The sequence below is a fragment of the Sminthopsis crassicaudata genome, chromosome 2 (assembly GCF_048593235.1).
Source record: "Sminthopsis crassicaudata isolate SCR6 chromosome 2, ASM4859323v1, whole genome shotgun sequence".
NCBI lineage: Eukaryota > Metazoa > Chordata > Mammalia > Dasyuromorphia > Dasyuridae > Sminthopsis > Sminthopsis crassicaudata.
This window is the reverse complement of record NC_133618.1, coordinates 290,022,029-290,041,019: the sequence shown is the minus strand read 5'-3', so window position 1 is coordinate 290,041,019 and position 18,991 is coordinate 290,022,029. Positions and strand designations below refer to the sequence as shown.

General features: G+C 35.4%; 1 protein-coding gene across 2 annotated transcripts in view; it reads left to right on the top strand.

The window, feature by feature from the left end:
- ITPK1 (inositol-tetrakisphosphate 1-kinase) overlaps window positions 1-18,991 on the top strand; it is a 333,492-nt gene that overhangs the window by 70,313 nt on the left and 244,188 nt on the right. The window lies entirely within an intron of this gene.

The window sequence follows — 18,991 nt, the reverse complement described above, 5'->3', positions numbered from 1 at the left end:
GACAGGGTCACTCTGGGTGGGAGACGAGGAGGTGAGGGAGCGGTGATTCTATGTCCATCTCCTTTACTTCTACTGCTAAAGACCAAGGATAAAGACTTGCTTATCCTGACTGGCTGATTCTAAGGTATCCAGGGTACAAATGTGGTCATCACAACAAGCTTGATTGTGATCCTCAGTAGGTTTCTGTTTACTTGAGAGTGAACCTGGTTTAGCAATGATCTTGGTCCAGAGAAATTTGGGAGGGTGGATTCTTAAAGTCAGGTTTGGGAGGGAAAGAGCCATTTATTTCTGAGGCAAGGAAGGGATGGGATAAACTGGAGCAATACAGATGTTCAGTTCAAGCCTAAGAGAAACTTTAATAAAAAGAATAGCTAGGACCACTTGGTTGGAGATCAAGTAATTTCTTTTACATGCATTATACAGATTTTATTCTGGTATATTATTTTGAATTTTTTTTTTTTTTTTTTTTTTTTTTTTTACTATTAAAACCACAGAACACACTCTTATGGCACAGAGGTAGAAGGGACAAAAGAAAGAGGAAATTATGGCAGCAGAAGCCATTAGGATCCAACTCACTCCAATAATGAGCAAGACCAGTTCTAGCTGTGGTTTGGAGAGCTAGGAAGATTGGTATAGGCTAGAAGCCTTGGGACCTTAGTTGGGTCTCTTGGCTGTATCCAGAAGGACCTTAGTTTGAAGGCTAGTGAGGTCCGGGGCCTACAGTTGGATCCTTGATAATATTTATTATTCACTTGAAACAATAAAACTAAATCTTCTGGACAGCTTTACTTTTGAACACATAAAATGTTCAATTAACTCCATGTTCTCTTTAACTACTGACCCCTAACCCTCCATCATTCTTTATGCATTTATCCCTACCTTTTATATGGTGTATATTCTTATTATGTGTATAACTTGCATATTTTTATGTTGTATTCTCCCTTTCTAAACTATTTGGGAGGAGGGACTACCTTTTGCCTCCTTCTGAATCCTTAGACCATGACACAGTGACTGACATATAATAGGCACTTAATGGTTGTTTGATAATTTTATATTTATGCACTATAATTTTTTCATTCATTTGACTTCTGTATTCCTTATTGAGCTGTCACCAATAGTGGACATGGAGGGACTGTGGAACTATGGGAGGGTGGGGATAAAGAAGAATTGGGGACAGGAAGAAGGATGTATCAGTAGCAGCTAGTCCTTGTACTATTGTTTAAGGCTGTGATCAGAATCTTTGTTTTAATGCATTCCCAGAAGTACTTATGTAGCACATAAAAATTGAAGTATCTGGAGGTACTAATGGATGAAAGTCTCAAAACAGTAGATTTATTTCCATCCTGGTGGTCCTAAACAAGGTAATCTTGGTTTGTCTACATCAGTGGTCCTCAAACTTTTTAAATAGGGGGCCAATTCACTGTCCCTCAGACTGTTGGAGGGCTGGACTACAGTAAAAACAAAAACTCACATTCTGTCTCCGCCCCTCAGCTCATTTGCCATAATCTGTCCGGCCATCTGGCCCGCTGGCCGTAGTTTGAGAACCCCTGGTCTACATCCTTTCAGTGCTGACTTTCTCATAATGTCCATCAATGACAAATCAAAGAGCACTATGTGCAATAAATCTTGAAAGGTAGATTGGGACAGGTTTTGTAGGACTCTTTAAGTGCTAAACAGAGAATGGTGACATTTGGCACAGAATTGGTGGAAGAAGTTTACCTTGAAAAAGAAATATTATTTCCTTGGGGTGAGTAGCTGATCCAGTACAGTTTCTAGGAACAAATTCTATTATGAGCCACTCATATTATCAGTTAATACACATGAAAGAGAAGAATACACAGACCCACATTTCTGCATTCCTGTTTATAAAACATTTGAAACTTTAACACCTAAGCTTGCTATACCTATTAGTCTCCCCCTTTATATATTCTATCAAATTCTTGTTTACACAACTTCTTAAACTGTAACAACAATTCATCAGCTTCAAGTAATTTCTCTCCTCTCCTCCCACCCTCTTTCCTCCACACTTCCCCATTGTAAATATAGTGGGGCTTGAAACTTGGATGACAGTGCAGAAATTGGAGTTTTTCTACTTATACTCATAGGCTCCTTGAGAACTTCAATTTCTAAAGAAAAGGTTTGCTGTTTCTTTTCCTTGGTTTGGTGTTATAGCAATAGGCTGCCAATCCTGTCCTTACTGTACCAACAGAAATAAGGCCAGTGAGGAGACATTTACTTTTAAAAACATACATATGCTGGTCTGTTGTTGAAATAAAAATTCAGTGAACAAAAAAACATTGAATCAGCCAAATAAAGATTCTGATTGTTTTTTGGTCATTTGAGTACAATGAATTACTTTAACAGTGAATTTTAGGAATGTATGTTGGTGAATGAGTGTATGTATGGTGGGGAGAGGTGTTGGAGGAATGAAGAGGTATTCATTTTGATGTGCACTGTTAATCTTTATCATTCATGGGCTGGCAACTCAGCCATAAATTATTCTGGTTTTTTTTTTTTTTTTTTTTTTTTTTTTTTGTTTGTTTTTTTAAGCAGTAAATTTTTTGACTGGAGCCAAGATAGAGAAAAGGCAGTGATTCTTCTGGGCTATTCCCAAAACCCATTTGAATACTTTTAAGTAATACCGTTAAACAATTCCTGAAACAGCAGAACCCACAAAAGGACAAGGGGAAATAATTTTTTGATCAAAGACAACTTAGAAGGTCAGTAGAAAAAGTCTCATACCTGGGTGAAAGTAGAGCACAGTTCAGTGCAGGCTTTGCCAGCTTAGACCCTAGCGAGCTAAGAGCAGACCTTGGGAGTCACTGAATCAACAGGTGGAGCAGCTAGCTACTTCTAGATTTCTTTGCTCACAGATGGTAAGGTGAACAACTGGTCAGAAGGAGATTACCAAAGTGTCTTTTCAGGTACTGAGGTAGGGCTGTTTTGCCTATTTGATCTCTATTGCAGTCTTAGATGTCAGCAGTCTTAGAGCAAGGAGGAGCACTAACACTCTAGAGCTTGTGGCCCCACTGGAGTGAGCAGGGGATTCTTGTTACATTTCCAAGGCAGAAAAAGTGCTTGTGGTCATTCACAGACCAGAATACTGGCCAGGAGAGTAGTAAATACATCTCTCCTTGAGTCTAACACTTAGGAAGAACGTAAAATTATAGGTCCCTAGAAGTGTCTCTGAAAACAGCTATACAAAAACCCTGAAGCTTGGGACAGTACTTTCTCTACCATGAAAGCAAAGCCCTACTTTAACAAAGAGTTAAGTCAAGAAATAAATTGGAAAAATGAGCAAACAAAAGGAAAAAGAAATCACCATAACCATAAAAAATTGTTCTCATGACAAGGAAGATCAGAATGCATACTCATAAGAAGGTAAGTCAAAGCTCATACATCCACAGCCTTCAAGAAAATGTGAATTGGTTTTACGCCATGAAAGACCTCAAAAAAGAGTTTAAAAATCTAGAGATATAGGGGGAAAATGGGAAGAGAAATGAGTGATGCAAGAAAATCATGAAAATGAGTTAATGGTAATGAAGATACAAAAAAAAAAAATTGAAGAAAATAACACTTTAAAAAACACACTACACCAAATGGCAAAAGTGACACAAAATCATGATTAATTTAAAAAGGAACCTAAAAAAGAGCCTAGACATCTTTTCAAGACATTATTGATAAAAACTGGCTTGATATTCCAGAACCAGAAGGTAAAATGGAAACAGAAAGGATCCACAGCTTGCCTCCTGAAACATATAAAAAAGAAAGCTCTAGAAGCATTGTATTCAAATTCCAGAGCTCCCAAATCAATAAGAAAATATTACAAACCAGGAAAAAACAATTAAGTATCATGGAACCACAGCCAAGATAATATAAGATTTAGCAGTTTCTACATTAAAGGATTGGAATATGATATTCAGAGAGCAAAGGAAGCGAGGGTTAGAATCAAGAAATCGCCTACCCAGCAAAACTTGAGTGTAATCCTTCAGTGGAAAAATGGACTTTGAAGCATTGTTTTTTTTTTTTTTTTTTTTTTTTTTTTAAATAGCTTTTTATTTACAAGATATATGCATGGGTAATTTTTCAGCATTGACCCTTGCAAAACCTTCTGTTCCAACTTTTTCCCTCCTTCCCCCACCAAGGGGAGGGCCCCTTGATGGCAGGTAGACCAAAACATATTAAATATGTTAAAGTTTATGTTGAATACAACATATATATATATATATATATATATATATATATATATATATATATATATATATATATATATATATATATACACACCCACACAGTTATTTTGCTGTACAAGAAAAATTGGACTTAGAAATAAGGTAAAAATAACCTGAGAAGGAAATCAAAAATGCAAGCAGGCAAAAACAGGAATGGAAATGCTATGTTGTGCACAGTTCACACTCATTTTCCATAGTTCTTTCACTGGGTGTAACTGGTTCTCTTCATTATTGAACAATTAGAACTGATTTTGTTCATCTCATTATTGAAGAGAGTCACGTCCATCAGAGTTGATCCTCATATAGTATTGTTGTTGAAGTGTATAATGATCTCCTGGTTCTGCTCATTTCATGCAGCATCGGTTCATGTAAGTCTCTCTAGGCCACAATTTATTTAGCCATTCTCCAATTGGTGGGCATCCATTCAATTTCCAGTTCCTTGCCTTTACATTGAGGGCTGCTACAAATATTTTTGCACATATGAGTCCTTTTCCATTCTTTAAGATCTCTTAGGGATATAAGCCCAGTAGTAACATTGCTGGATCAAAGGATATGCACAATCTGTTAACTCTTTGAGATAGTTTCAAATTGCTCTCCAGAATGGTTGGATACATTCACAACTCCACCAACAAGTATCAGTATCCCAGTTTTTCCACATCCCCTCCAACATTCATCATTATCTTTTCCTGTTATCCTAGCCAATCTGAGAGGTATGTAGTGGTATCTCAGAGTTGTCTTAATTTGCATTTCTCTGATCAGTAATGATTTGGAGCATTTTTTCATATGGCTACAAATAGTTTCCATTTCTTGAAGCATTCTTTATGAAAAGACCAGAGGTGAATAAAAAATTTGACTTTAAAATGCAAGAGTCAAAAGAAGCATAAAAAGATAAAACAGAAAGGGAAATAATAAGGAACATAATAAGGTAAAACTTTATACTTGTAAATGGGAAGAGATACTTTTAATTCATAAGAATTTTCTCATTATTGGGACAGTTAGGAGTATATATAGATAGAGGGCACAGGTGTTGAGTTGAATATGAAGTGGTGAGATGGGAATGCACTGAGAGAAAGGGAAAAGTAGAATGGGGAAGGTGAGAGGGAGTGAATGAACCTCTCATTAAAATTGACTCAAAGAAGGAATAACATAGACACTCATTTGGTTATCAGAATCTATTTTACACTTCAAGAAAGAGGATAAGAAAAGGTGGTAGGTAAGAGAAGGGAGGGAAGACTAGAAGAGATGACCGTCAGAAACAAAACACTTCTAAGGAGGGACAGGGTAAAAGAAGAAAGAATAGAATAAATGGAGGAGAAGGGAGAGGATAGGATGGAGGAAAGTACAGTTAGCAGTAGTTAGTAATTGTGAAAAAAAAAAAAGTTGAAGCAAGTTTCTGATAAAGAGCTCACTTTCAAACATATAGAAAAACTAGTCATTGATGGTAAGTATGGTAAGTAAATGATTTGGGTATTCTCAGCAATACAGTGACCCAAAGACAGCTCTCTGACAGATTATGATGAAAAATACTACCTATCCCCAGAAGAAGAACTGATGTTTCCTGAATATAGATTGAAGCATACTTTTTAAACATTCTTTTTTTTTTTTGAGGGGCCTTTTTTTTTTTTTTTTTTTTTGTCTACATTTTCTTTTACATGACTAAAATGTAAATGTTTTGCTGTAATGTTCTCTGGGGAGCTTCTGGAGGCAGCCTTAGTTTCAGTTCAGATCAATAATCACCCCCAAATGCAGCCAGGAGTTAAAGTCCAAATCCTTTATTTTTTCCTTCAAAGTCTTGAATCTTTTCCTTGGGCTTGGTTAGCTTTCTTAGAGGCCTATCTCTCTCCTCAGTTCTGAGAACTCTTGCTGCTAGTCCTTTGTCTCTGCCAACTTCAGCCTCTTCCCAATGTCTCCAGCCAACACAAAGGTGGAAGTTGGAATGAATCTAACTCCACCTCCAAGAGTATGGGCTTGTGGTCTTCTGACTTGTGAATCTCCTGGAAGTCCAAGAGTAGGCTTGTCCTCTAGTGAGCTTGTGAACTCCTCCTTATATATACTCTCTAAAGGTGAACTAATGTGTGAACTTCTTTAAAGGTGTGAACTAAGTACATAAGTCTTAGCACCTTGTTTCAAATTCTGGCCCCATAACATTTTGCAACAGTTGCTTGTAAATGTAACTCAGTAAAAATAAAATACTAAAATCTTTTTTAAAAGATAAATTAAATTTTTTTTCTCTGCTGAAGCATTTGGGGTTTAAGTGTCTTACTTAGGGTCACACAGCTAGGTGGTATTAAGTGTCTGAGGCCACATTTGAACTCGGGTCCTCCTGACTTCCAGGCCATTGCTTTGTCCATTGCTCTTTCCACTATGCCATCTAGCTACCCCTGAGTACTTTTGTTTTTAAAGAAAAATAAGGGGGGGGGGGAGAAGGGTAACATCAAGTAATACATCAAAAAAGTCCAAAAATATTTACAAAATACCACACCTGTGAATCTCCCATTTATGCAAAGGATTGGGAGTGGGTTGATTTTCTATCTCAGGCCATTCTTGTTCTTTCTAATTTTTCAAAATTGACTTTTCATTGTTTTGTGGTTCTTAATGTCATTTTAGTGATGGTGCCTATTGTTTTCTTGATTCTGCTTCCTTTACTCTGTATCAGATTGTATAAATCTTTCCAGGCTTCTCTGAATTTATCATATGCCCCTCTCAATTTTCTTTCTGCTTTTTTTTTTGTCCTTAAGGCACTGAACTAATTGTAAGCTGTTTATATAATGTACTAGAAGGGTCTAGGAAGTCTGTCACTATTTGACAGGTCAGGTCATTTGCCCTGTCTGGGCTTCAGTTTTTTCAACTGAAAAATAAAAGGGTAAAATAAAGGAATAGATTTGACATTTTTAAAAAAATTCTTCTGCATTCTGATGGAAGTGGATATCTTCAACATAAAGAAGATCCAACTCACTACCAGTTGATCAATGATGGATAGAGACAACTACACCCAGAGAAGAAACACTGGGAAGTGAATGTAAACTGTTAGAACTACTGTCTATCTACCCAGGTTACTTATACCTTCGGAATCTAATATTTAATGTGCAACAAGAAAATGGTATTTACACACATGTATTGTATCTAGGTTATATTGTAACACATGTAAAATTTATGGGATTGCCTGTCTTCAGGGGGAGGGGGTGGAGGGAGGGAGGGAATAATTTGGAAAAATGGATACAAGTGAATATGTTATTTAAAAAATTACTCATGCATATATAATGTCAAAAAAATTTATAAATAAATAAAATTTAAACAAACAAAAAAAATTCTTCAAAGCCTATGGAACTGATTCTAAAGAGGATTGAACTTGCCCAAGTAAAAGAATGGAATTTCAGTTTTTCATATTCCAACTCTGTTCTTTTCCAAAGTACAACAGAAAGGATGTTAGCATTTGACTGCATTGCTTGAGGGAGTTTACCTTGAAAGAAATATTGGTAATACATATCCCAACCATAATCTCTTTTGATTTGATGACTTCTGACTAGATTGAAGAAACCATTGCACATGTTAAAATGTAACGTGCTTTAGAGGGCTTTGTAGATCTGAGTGACTCTTTTAAAAATCTTTTTTTGGGAGGGTGGAGCAAGAAATGAGGAAGATAAGGGAAGACATCAATTGAAAGAGTTAAAAACATCTAAACTATTAATATAGTTATAGTACAATTTTAGTTTGTTTTAAATTGAAAAGCATCATTGGAAAACCTGCTTTCCTCCAAAAAACAGCAAGAAGAAACAACTCAAACAATCCACAAAACTGTTAACTGCAAATGACCTAGTGATTTTCAGTATTATCATTGTCTTAATTCATAAGTTATTTAAATCAATAAACAAGCATTTATGAAACACAGTATGTCAGGCACTATGCCAAGCTTTGAGAATACAAGATTTAAAAAAGCAGTCCTTATTTTTGAAGAGCTTATTGATCTAACTGATGGCCATAACTTGTACATATTTAGTCACCTTTGAAATACACACTAAATTTGAGGGGAAAATCAGAAAAGGGTTCATTCAGAAGGTGACCTTTGAACTAAGACCTGAATGAAACCAGGGATTTAAAGAAGTGGTTGAAGATTTCAGGTGGGGAAGGAGGGGAAGAAGGAGAATAATCAATCCAAGAAAGAGCATGAAAGTAGGAAGCAGAATGAGGTAGTTAAAACCTTGTTTGGCTGGACTACTCTGTTATGAGGCTAGAAACAGTTTAGGGGCATAATGAAGAGCCTTACAAACCAGATACAGTAGTTTGAAAAAGAGGTATTATTTTCTTATGATAAGCATCAGATTTTGTGCAGTTTCCAAGAACAAATTCTGTTGTAGACTCCTCAAAGAAAGTCCATTCATGTTGGAGGGGATGTGGGAAAACTAGGACACTGATGCATTATTGGTGGAGTTGTGAAAGAATCCAACCATTCTGGAGAGCAATCTGGAATTATGCCCAAAAAGTTATCAAACTGTGCATACCCTTTGATCCAGCAGTGCTACTACTGGGCTTATATCCCCAAGAAATACTAAAGAAGGGAAAGGGACCTGTATGTGCCAAAATGTTTGTGGCAGCCCTCTTTGTAGTGGCTAGAAACTGGAAAATGAATGGATGCCCATCAATTGGAGAATGGTTGGGTAAATTATGGTATATGAATATTATGGAATATTATTGTTCTGTAAGAAATGACCAGCAGGATGAATACACAGAGGCTTGGAGAGACTTATATGAACTGATGCTGAGTGAAATGAGCAGAACCAGGAGATCATTATACACTTCAACAACAATACTGTATGAGGATGTATTCTGATGGCAGTGGATATCTTCAACAAAGAGAAAATCTAATTCAGATCCAATTGATCAATGAATCAGCTACATCCAGAGAAGGAACACTGGGAAATGAGTGTAAACTGTTTGCATTTTTGTTTTTCTTCCCAGGTTATTTTTACCTTCTGAATCCAATTCTTCCTGTGCAACAAAAAAAAAAATAATTCGGTTCTGCATACATATATTGTATTTAGGATATACTATAACATATTTAACATGTGTGGAACTGTCTGCCATCTAGGGGAGGGAGTAGAGGGAAGGAGGGGAAAATTCTGAACAGAAGTGAGTACAAGGGATAATGTTGTAAAAAATTACCTATGCATATGTAGTGTCAAAAAAAAAGTTACAATTATAAAATTAATAAAAAAAATTAAATTTTAAAAAATAAAAAAAGAAAGTCCATTCATAATTTTCCTGAATAAAAGAGTCAACTAGAAAAAAAGAAAATGCAAACTCACATACCTGCATTTCTGTTTATAAAACATCTGAAACTGCAGCACTAAGATTTCAGGAAGTTTTCGGTGTTTTAAATATATATATATATAAATATAAGCTTGATACCCAGGTGGCAACTTTGAGCCTGGAACCTAATGGGAGTTCTCCAAAGTGGAACCCATCAGATCTCACCTCTTAAGAGCTGGAAGGGATGAGATCTCAGAGGTCATTTTACAGATGAGGGAGGAGCTAATGACCTGTCCAAAATCACTATCCTTAATTCCAGTTCTGATTAATTACTGGGTTGCAGAAGTGACTTTAGTAGTCTAAGTCTGCATAAAAGGAGGGCAAGCTTTGATATGACCCTACCAAAAATTTTTCCACGTATGGTAGCCCAATTATGTGTTTTTTGTCAAAGGACCCACAGAGCTAAGGTTAGGAGCCCTTAGAATACTGATGAGCAGGGAAAAATTTTTTACCATGGTGTGATGAGAATTTGTGGAAGTAATATAGTTGTTTCTTGTATGTCAATTTCTTCATTTATTTATTGAGGATAATAACTTAAATTAGTTGCTATATCGGGTATTCCTGAGGAAAACAGGTTTATCTTAGGTTAAGTTATAGAATCCAGTGTGTTCCCTTTCCACAGGAAGCTATTTCATTACTATAAAAGGGATTTTGCCAGAAGAGTTAGTCTGGCCAATAACAGTAAAAACAGCTGTTCTTTTATTTCAGTTTCATAGTGAAATTATATTACTTACCTCTTACATAAGCAATTTGTGGCTTAAGGGACCATTCAAGGGTACCAAGGAAAGAATTCAACCAAGAATGGACACTGGACATCTTTGGACTAACCCAGGAAGAGAAAGTGAGATCTTTTGCATAGACTGTAATTCTTAGAGGTAGTACTTCTGCTTAAACTCTTTTGTTACTTGGTCACTCTTCTGATCCTTGTGGAAGATAATTGAGGTTGGACTTATCTAAAACATATTTCTTACTTTAAGACCACTTTATATACTAAAGAGAATAAATCCATATTGCAGGTTACTATGGTTTAGTCTTATTTAAATCTCAGGGCCCTCACTCCAAGGCTCATATTATAAGTAGCCAACCTATCAGGGCAACTCAGTTCTTGCAGCAATCTAGAAAACATTGAAATCAGGGTTTTTAAAAGAGATAGTTCTAATTAGTTTTACATTTCTAATAATCAGGAGGCACCCAACTAGTAATGAAGATGCATGGGAAATAATGAAAAATTTCTGGCAAATTCCAGAGAAGAGAATGATTGTCTGCCACAAGAACTTGCCTAAAACAGAGAATGTCACAAGGAAGAATAGACTAGGGAAAAAATTAGATTATTTTGGGATATTCTCTTTCTTCTCCCCCACCTCCCTTCTTATTTTTCTCCTCTTCCCCTTCCTGTTTCCTACTCCCCATTTTTCTTTTCCATATTTAATCATCTTCCTTCCATCTTTCTCCATTTTCCCTCCCTTTCCCCTTCTGTCTTCCTCTCCTTTTTTTCTGCCTCCTTTACCCTTAAAGCATTTAACAATATTCTTGCCATCCAATGCAGTCAAAGTGGATATTAGTAGTTAAAAGTTTTAACACTATTTCAGATTCAACACTTGATTGGAAGGCCCCATGGAAAGGGCACCAAGGTCTAACTTATACTACTTATTGTATCTCTGACCTTGGGTACAAATCATTTAATCTTTCTGTGCCTCAGTTTCTGTACCTGTCAAATGGGGACAATAATAGCACTTCCCTTACAGTATTGTTGTAAAGTTCAAATGAGCTATTTCTGAAGTGCTTTTCAAACTTTGCTAAATAAATGCCAGCCATTATAAATGTGAGACAAATCATGATTAAGCATTGTTCAATCAGCCCCCAAGCATTTATTAAGTGTCAGGTATGGTGTTAAAACAATTCTTGTTCTCAAAGAGTTTATATTTGATCTGAAAAAAGTATATATATATATAAAGTGACAAGTTACTGAAAAAGAGGGAGAGCAGATGGAGATTTGGGAGAATTGGGAAATGCCTCATGGAAGGTCAATTGAGCCAAGCTTTGAGAAAAAGTAGAAATTCTGAGTAGTGGAGGTGATGAAGGGGAATACTTAGATAACAGTTTATGAGAAAATATGAACCTTTTGTTTCCATTTTCTCAATTGAGATAGGACTGATGAGTCTGGGATATGTAGTATTGACGATTTCCTGCCGTTTTTACACCCCGGAAGTCTGCTGAAAGTCATGAAAGGCAGTTAAACACTTGAAAAATAACAGATTTATTTGGTTTTCTCCTCTAGTGTTGACAAAGAGCCAAAGAACTTTAGTATTAGAGTCAGTATGGGATAGAGGAAAGAGTGCCCCAGTGAGAGGCCTGGTTGCTTTCTGACTTGACCCTTATTCTCTGAATGACTTTGGACAAGTCACTTGTCCTCTACACTGCTTAATTTCCTTGTTTTGAAAGTGAAGGATTAGATTTAAGATTCTCCAAGGTCCCAAACACTCTAAATCCTTTAATCCTATAAATGTTGTGACTGTGGTTGCTTTGAGGGCTTCTTTATTCTTTTCTAAGCCTACTGAGCTTTAGCCCTAGAATCCTGAGATATGGAGTCTTAATTTAAATTCAGTTGGCAGTGTGGTATGGCTTTTTAATTTTTCAATATATCTGGGTACAAGAAAAGCAAGGATGACTGAACATTAGTAGCTTTTGACAGTCTGGTTTCTGCATAGGCAGATTTATTGCTCCATTCTCAAATGGAGAAGGTAGGGATAGAGGTGAGCTTGTTTTACACCAAAGAGCTCAAATTGAAAGAAATAGCTTGTAAAGGACTTGATCATCTTTGGGCTTAATTCCTTGGAAGCCTTTTCCCCCCCCTTACCTTTCATTTTGGTAATAATAATATTAGTAATTTTTGTAGGGGTTTTCTTGGCAGAAATAATGGAAGGGAGTGGTTTGCCATTTATTTTTCAAACTCATTTTACAGATGAAGAAATTTGAGGTCAACAGGGTTAAGTGACTTGCCCAGGGTCACACAGTAAGGATCTGAGGTCTGATTTGAACTCTGGAACCTATTTATTGGTTTTCTTGCATTGTAGCTTAGATTATTTTCCTTAGTGAAAACAATGGATGGATAAGATGAAAAGCAGTTATAAACATATCCCCAATTTTAGCATCTTATTTAGTTGCCTGCTATGTTTTAGAATGGGGTTAAATCTGTGCAGAGGTGGTAGAGGAACTTATTTATGTGTGATTTTTGATTTTTAAAAATGTTAAATTTTTAGAAGAATCTATTTTACAGTAAAGGACTGGCATCAGTTACTACAGTTTACATTTTTCAAATACCATAAGAATGCAGAAATTTCAGGGCTTCATTTTTTGAATAGCCTGTAGTTTCCCCCAGCAATTCTCCTGGCCAGAAGCAGGACAGGAGAATGAGTTACTGGATCATGGGACAGTATTTTCCACTTTTTGTTGCCAGAAAATTGTGTTTTCAGAGGTTTTTTTTTTTTTTTTTTTAATTGCATGAAGTATTATTTCTATAAGCTAGCTAGGAATAGCAGAGTTTCACAAAAAAAAAAAGAGGAGAGAGAGATTGAAAAAGTGTGAAATTTAAATGTACTAATATCCTACAGAAAAAAAAAATTAGTGTACGAAAAAAAAATTTTTTTTAAATAAAAGAATGGTTGGATAGAGCACCAGCCTTGAATTCAGGAAGACCCGAGTTCAAATCAGGTCTCAGACACTTAACACTTCCTAGCTGTGTGCCCCTGGTCAAGTCACTTAACCCCAGCCTCAGAAATAAAAATTAAAAAAAAATAAATAAATAAAATAAAGAATAGTGCTTAATGCATTTAAATGCATGACTCTCCAGTATTTGAGAATAAGACTGTAGTCAGTTTTTGATTGGGCTACATGTGGATTAGTTTATTCTCTACATTGTCGGGGACAAATTTTTAATCCAAGGCTCCTGTCACTCAGAGTACTACTTGCTGCCTAGGTGCCTTTCTCAGTCCCACCCACTCTTTGTGAGTGCCATGGAATTGGTTAAGGTCCTCTCCAACCAACAGTTAGAATAGTTAAGTCTTAGTTAACTGAAATCCTGTCTTTTACATCTGTAGAAAGCCTTTCACAATCTCCAGTGCTTTCTTTCCTTTAATTATTCTCTATTTATTCTGTATATACACATCTTGTTTTGTATGTTTGCCTCACTGGATAGTAAGTTTGAAGGCAGGACCTGTCCTCTTTGTGGCATATATTAAAAACTTAATAAATTTACTAATTAATTTATTGAATATCTTTAATATGAACATAAGATGTAAGATTTATATGCATGTATATAAGATGTATAAAATATGTATATATGTATGTATATTTCTCTTTGTATATAGTTGTTTGCATATTGTCTCAGTTTATAAGCTCATTGAGGGCACAGTGTCTATTGCCTCTTTTTGTATCCCTAATATGTAGCACAGTGCCTGGCACATACTAGGTGCTTAAAAGATGTTTATTGATTGATGGTAAACCTACAAGGAAACACTGTCCAGGTAATAAGTGCCATGTAGAAGTTTAGATCTCTTGCTTGGCATTTGAAGTCTTTAGCATCTAAATACCATGATACATTTTAGCCTACTTTCAGATTACCTTTTCTCCAGGCAGACTAGATAAACTGAACTAAATGATTTTTCTATCCCTTTCACATTGCCTTCATTTTTCCATTTTTGTTTTTGTTCATGCTGTTCCCAGTTCCTGAGAGGTCCTCCCTTTGTTTGGCCTTTAAAAACCTAGATGAAATCCTCTTTCTTCCCTCCCACCCATCTTCTCCAGTAGTAATAATTTTTTTTCCCCCTTGCACGCCATATTATAAACTTAAAAAAAAAACAAAACTTTTTAGTGTACGTTATCCATTTTTATATTATGGTTCTCAAAACTTGGCAGAAAGCCCTTCTAAATGCTACAGGAATAGGGGCTCTTGTGTTACGTAAAAAGTGTATGTCTCCTTTAGCACTGGAAGTACTACTGTATAATATAGTACTCTGCGTGGTTTTTTCACCTGCACTCAAGCAATGTGTGTGAGTTCTGTCCACCATTTATTTTGAGTTTTCCTTTGCCAGAACTGATAGAAGCAATTTCTAGGTTGCTGTAGTTCAGAGTGGATTAGGAGGGATGAGAGTTGGAGGGGACTTGGAATCGTGGGATGTTGGAACCTAGAACACAGAATGTAAGAGCTGGAACAGACCTTAAGTATATAACCCCTGTTAGTGGGAAGGGAGAGTGAGTAAATTATGCTTGTGATATCTGCTTTTGGCCTGAATGACAAGATTTGTAAGTATTTGTAAAGCTGTTATCATGGGGAGAAATAAAAAAAAAAAAATGAAGGAAAGAATATGGGAGATGGAAAGATGTTTTAAAATTACATTTATGGAATTATGTAAAAATGACAAATATAAGTTACTCCTACCAGTTTCTGTACAATTATATAGGTTACATTTTTTTCCCCACTTGGTATAGTTGATAGATTACTGGAAAGGTAGTGGTAACATAGTAGAAAGGAAAAGAACTACAGAATTTTTCCACAAGGTAAGATTAAAAGAAAATAACAGGAACAACAACTGCAAAAACCCTTAAAAATGAGGGCAGTTTCTATGTGTCATTGTGGCAGAAAATATTGTCTTCAGACTGACTCAGTGAATAATGTTTTGGGTAAAAGAATTTAGCCCATTCTATCAAACTGTCCATATCCTTTGATCCAGTAGTGTCTTTACTGGGTCTGTATCCCAAAGAGATCATTAAAAAATGGAAAAGGATCCACATATGCAAAAATGTTTGTGTTAGCCCTTTTTGTAGTGGCAAGGAACTGGAAACTGAGTGGATGTCTATCAATTGGAGAATGGCTGAACAAGTTATATAGTACATGAATGTTATGGAATATTATTGTTCTATAAGAAATGACCAGCGGAATGATTTCAGAAAGGCCTGAAGGACATGAAGTGATGCTGCGTGAAATGAGCAGAACTAGGAAAGTATTGTACACAGCAACAAGAAGATTATGCGATCAATTCTGATGGACATGATTCTTTTCAACAACAAGATGATTCAGACCAACGATGTTTTGATGGAGAGAGTCATCTGTACCCAGAGAGAGGACTGTGGGGACTGAGTGTGAATCACAACATAGCATTTTTAAATTTTTTATTGTTGCTTGCATTTTTTCTTTCTCATTTTTTCTTTTTTGACCTGATTTTTCTTGTGCAGCAAGATAATTGTGGAAATATATATGGAAGAATTGCACATGTTTAACATGTCAGATTATTTGCTGATTAGGAGAGGGGAAAAATTTAGAACATAAAGTTTTGTAAGGGTGAATGCTGAAAATTATGTATATGTTTCGAAAACAAAAAGCTTTTAATAAAAAAAAGAATTTAGCCCATAAATCTGTGTAAGGAGAAGTTCTTGTATTTTATTACATCAGCCTTTTAGATAATTAGATGAGCTCTAGTTTGTGCTAAATTTCCAAGAAATGGACTTCTTACCTTTTCTGGTTGCACTCTTTTTTCTTGTGTCCCCCTTGAGGTTCTAAACCATGTTCCTGCTTGCCTATTTCTTTGAATGAATTTCTAAAGATGTAGAATAGTGAATGTTATAATTGTATGGCTCTGATTAGTTTTAGGACTTTTTATTATTGATTATAACTATAGAATGGGAATAGGGAGGGAGTGAGAAGAAATGTGAATTGGTTTACATTTTCCTAAAACTTATAATATTCCTATTCCAAGTGTCTGAAGATTATACACACATATACAGAGAAGTAAATGTGAGTTATTTAAAATAGTAGATTTGGAGAGATGGTTTTATTCAATTTCCTTATCTTAGTCATCTAAGAAACTGAGGCCTAGAGAATCTGTCTTGATTGAAGTCTCAGAGATGAGAGAGCAGAATAGGTTTTTCAGGCTCCAAATCAAGTAAGTAGTCTTAATATTAGTTTGTTTCCTCCCCCTACTTAGGACCTGTTCATTTGAAACCAAATTTAAAATACCGAAATTGTTTTTTACCTTTTTAAGGCATCAATCTGCCATCCATTATCTAACAACTCCTTTTTTGCTGGTGGAAATGAAGCATGACTAAAATTCTTGGCCCATGTACTCTTGGCAAGAGTTTGAGTGTCATTTGGAAATTTGAAAAGGATGGTAGCCAAGATAGCATGGCCAGCTCATCTTTAGGTACCAAGGATAACTTCCACTAATATGCAGTTAATAAATGATTTTCAATTTTTTGCCTTTTTTCCCCTAGGAAAATAAAATTTGATTGTTTCCAGATTATATCTGGAAAGTTCACAGAAATTAATCTTTTTTTTTTTTTTCATTTTTATTTTTTAATTCAGTGATATTTTTTATTTTTCCAATAACATGTAAAGATAGTTTTCAATATTCATTGTTATAAGATTTTGAGTTCCAAATTTTTTCTCCTTTACCTCTCCCCTCCTCGAGACAGCAAGTAATTTGATATAGATTTTAAATGTACAGCCATTTTGAAACATATTTCCATATTAGTTATGTTGGGGAAAAAAGAATAAGAACAGAAGAGAAAGAGAAAGCAAACAACAACAAAAAAAGTGAAAATAATATGCTTCACTCTGCATTTAGTCTCTATAGTTCTCTCTCTCAATATACATGGCATTTTCCATTCGAAGTCTATTAAAATTATCTTGAATTACTATATTGTTGATATCAGAAGAGCTAAGTTTGCCATAGTTGATTATTACATATCTTGCTGTTACTCTTTATAATGTCATCCTGGTTCTGCTCACTTCACTCAGCATCAGTTCATGTAAGTCTTTCCAAGCTTTTCTGAAATCAGCCTGCTCATCATTTCTTATAGAACAATAACCGTGAACTTCATATACCATAACTTATTCAGGGATTCCCCAACTAATGGAAATCCGTTCAATTTCCAGTTCTTTGCCACTACAAAAAGGGCTGCCACAAATATTTTTGAACATTTTCCCTTCTTTTATGAATTCTTTGGGATATAAACCCAGTATTGAATCAAAAAATATGCATAAATTTGTAACCCTTTTGGCATAGTTTCAAATTGCTCTATAGAATGGCTGAATCATTTCATAACTCTACCAACAACGCATAAATTGTCCCAATTTTCCCACCTTCCCTCCAACATTTATCATTATCTTTTCCTTGTCATCTTAACCAATTTGATATATGTGAGGCAGTATTTCAGAGTTGTTTTGATTTGCATATCTCTAATCAGTAGTGATTTATAGCATTTTTATATGACTATAGATAGATTTAATTTCTTCATCTGAAAATGGTTCATATTCTTTGATCACTTATCAATTGGGGAATGACTTTTATTTTTTGAAATTTGACTCAATTCTCTGTATATTTTAGAAATGAGGCCAATCTTTCTTCTTCCCTTTTAATCTTGGTTGCATTAATTTTGTTATTGCAAAATCTTTTTAATTTAATGAAATAAAAATTATCCATTTTGCATTTCATAGTGTTCTCTAGTTCTTCTTTGGCCATAAATTGCTCCCTTCTCCAAAGATTTGATAAGTAAACTATCCCTTGCTTTCCTAATTTGCTTATAATGTCACCCTTTATATTTAAATCATGAATTCATTTTGACCTTATCTTGGTGTATGATGTGAGATGCCTAGTTTCTACTACAGTATTTTTCAGTTTTCCCAACAATTTTTATTAAATGTGTTTTTATACCAGAAACTGAAGTCTTTGGGTTTATAAGACAGTAGATTACTATTGACTGTATGTAGTCTTGTATATCTAACTTATTCCACTATTCCACCACTCACTCTCTCCCTCCCTTCCTTCCTTCCTTCCTCTCTCTCTCTCTCTCTCTTTCTTCCTTCCTTCCTTTCTTCCTTTCTTCTTTCCTTCATTTTCCTTTCTTTCTTTCTCTTTCTTTCTTTCTTTCTTTCTTTCTTTCTTTCTTTCTTTCTTTCTTTCTTTCTTTCTTTCTTTCTTTCTTTCTTTCTTTCTTTCTTTCTTTCTCTCTCTCTTCTCTCTCTCTTTCTTTCTCTCTTTCTTTCTTTCTCTCTTTCTTTCTTTCTCTCTTTCTTTCTTTCTTTCTTTCTTTCTTTCTTTCTTTCTTTCTTTCTTTCTTTCTTTCTTTCTTTCTTTCTTTCTTTCTCTTCTTTTCTTTCTTTCTCTCTCTTCCTTTCTTTCTCTCTCTTCCTTTCTTTCTCTCTCTTCCTTCCTTCTTCCCTTCCTTCCTCCCTCCCTCCCTCCCTCCCTCCCTCCCTTCTTCCCTGCCCCCCTCTCTTTTTATTTACAAAGCATAGGCATGGGTAACCTTTCAACATTGACCCTTGCAAAACCTTCTGTTCCAAATTTTTCCCTCCTTCTCCCCACCTCCTTCCCGAGACAGCAGGTAGTCCAATACATGTTAAATATGTTAAAGTATATGTTAAATACAATATATGTATACATAGCAATACAGTT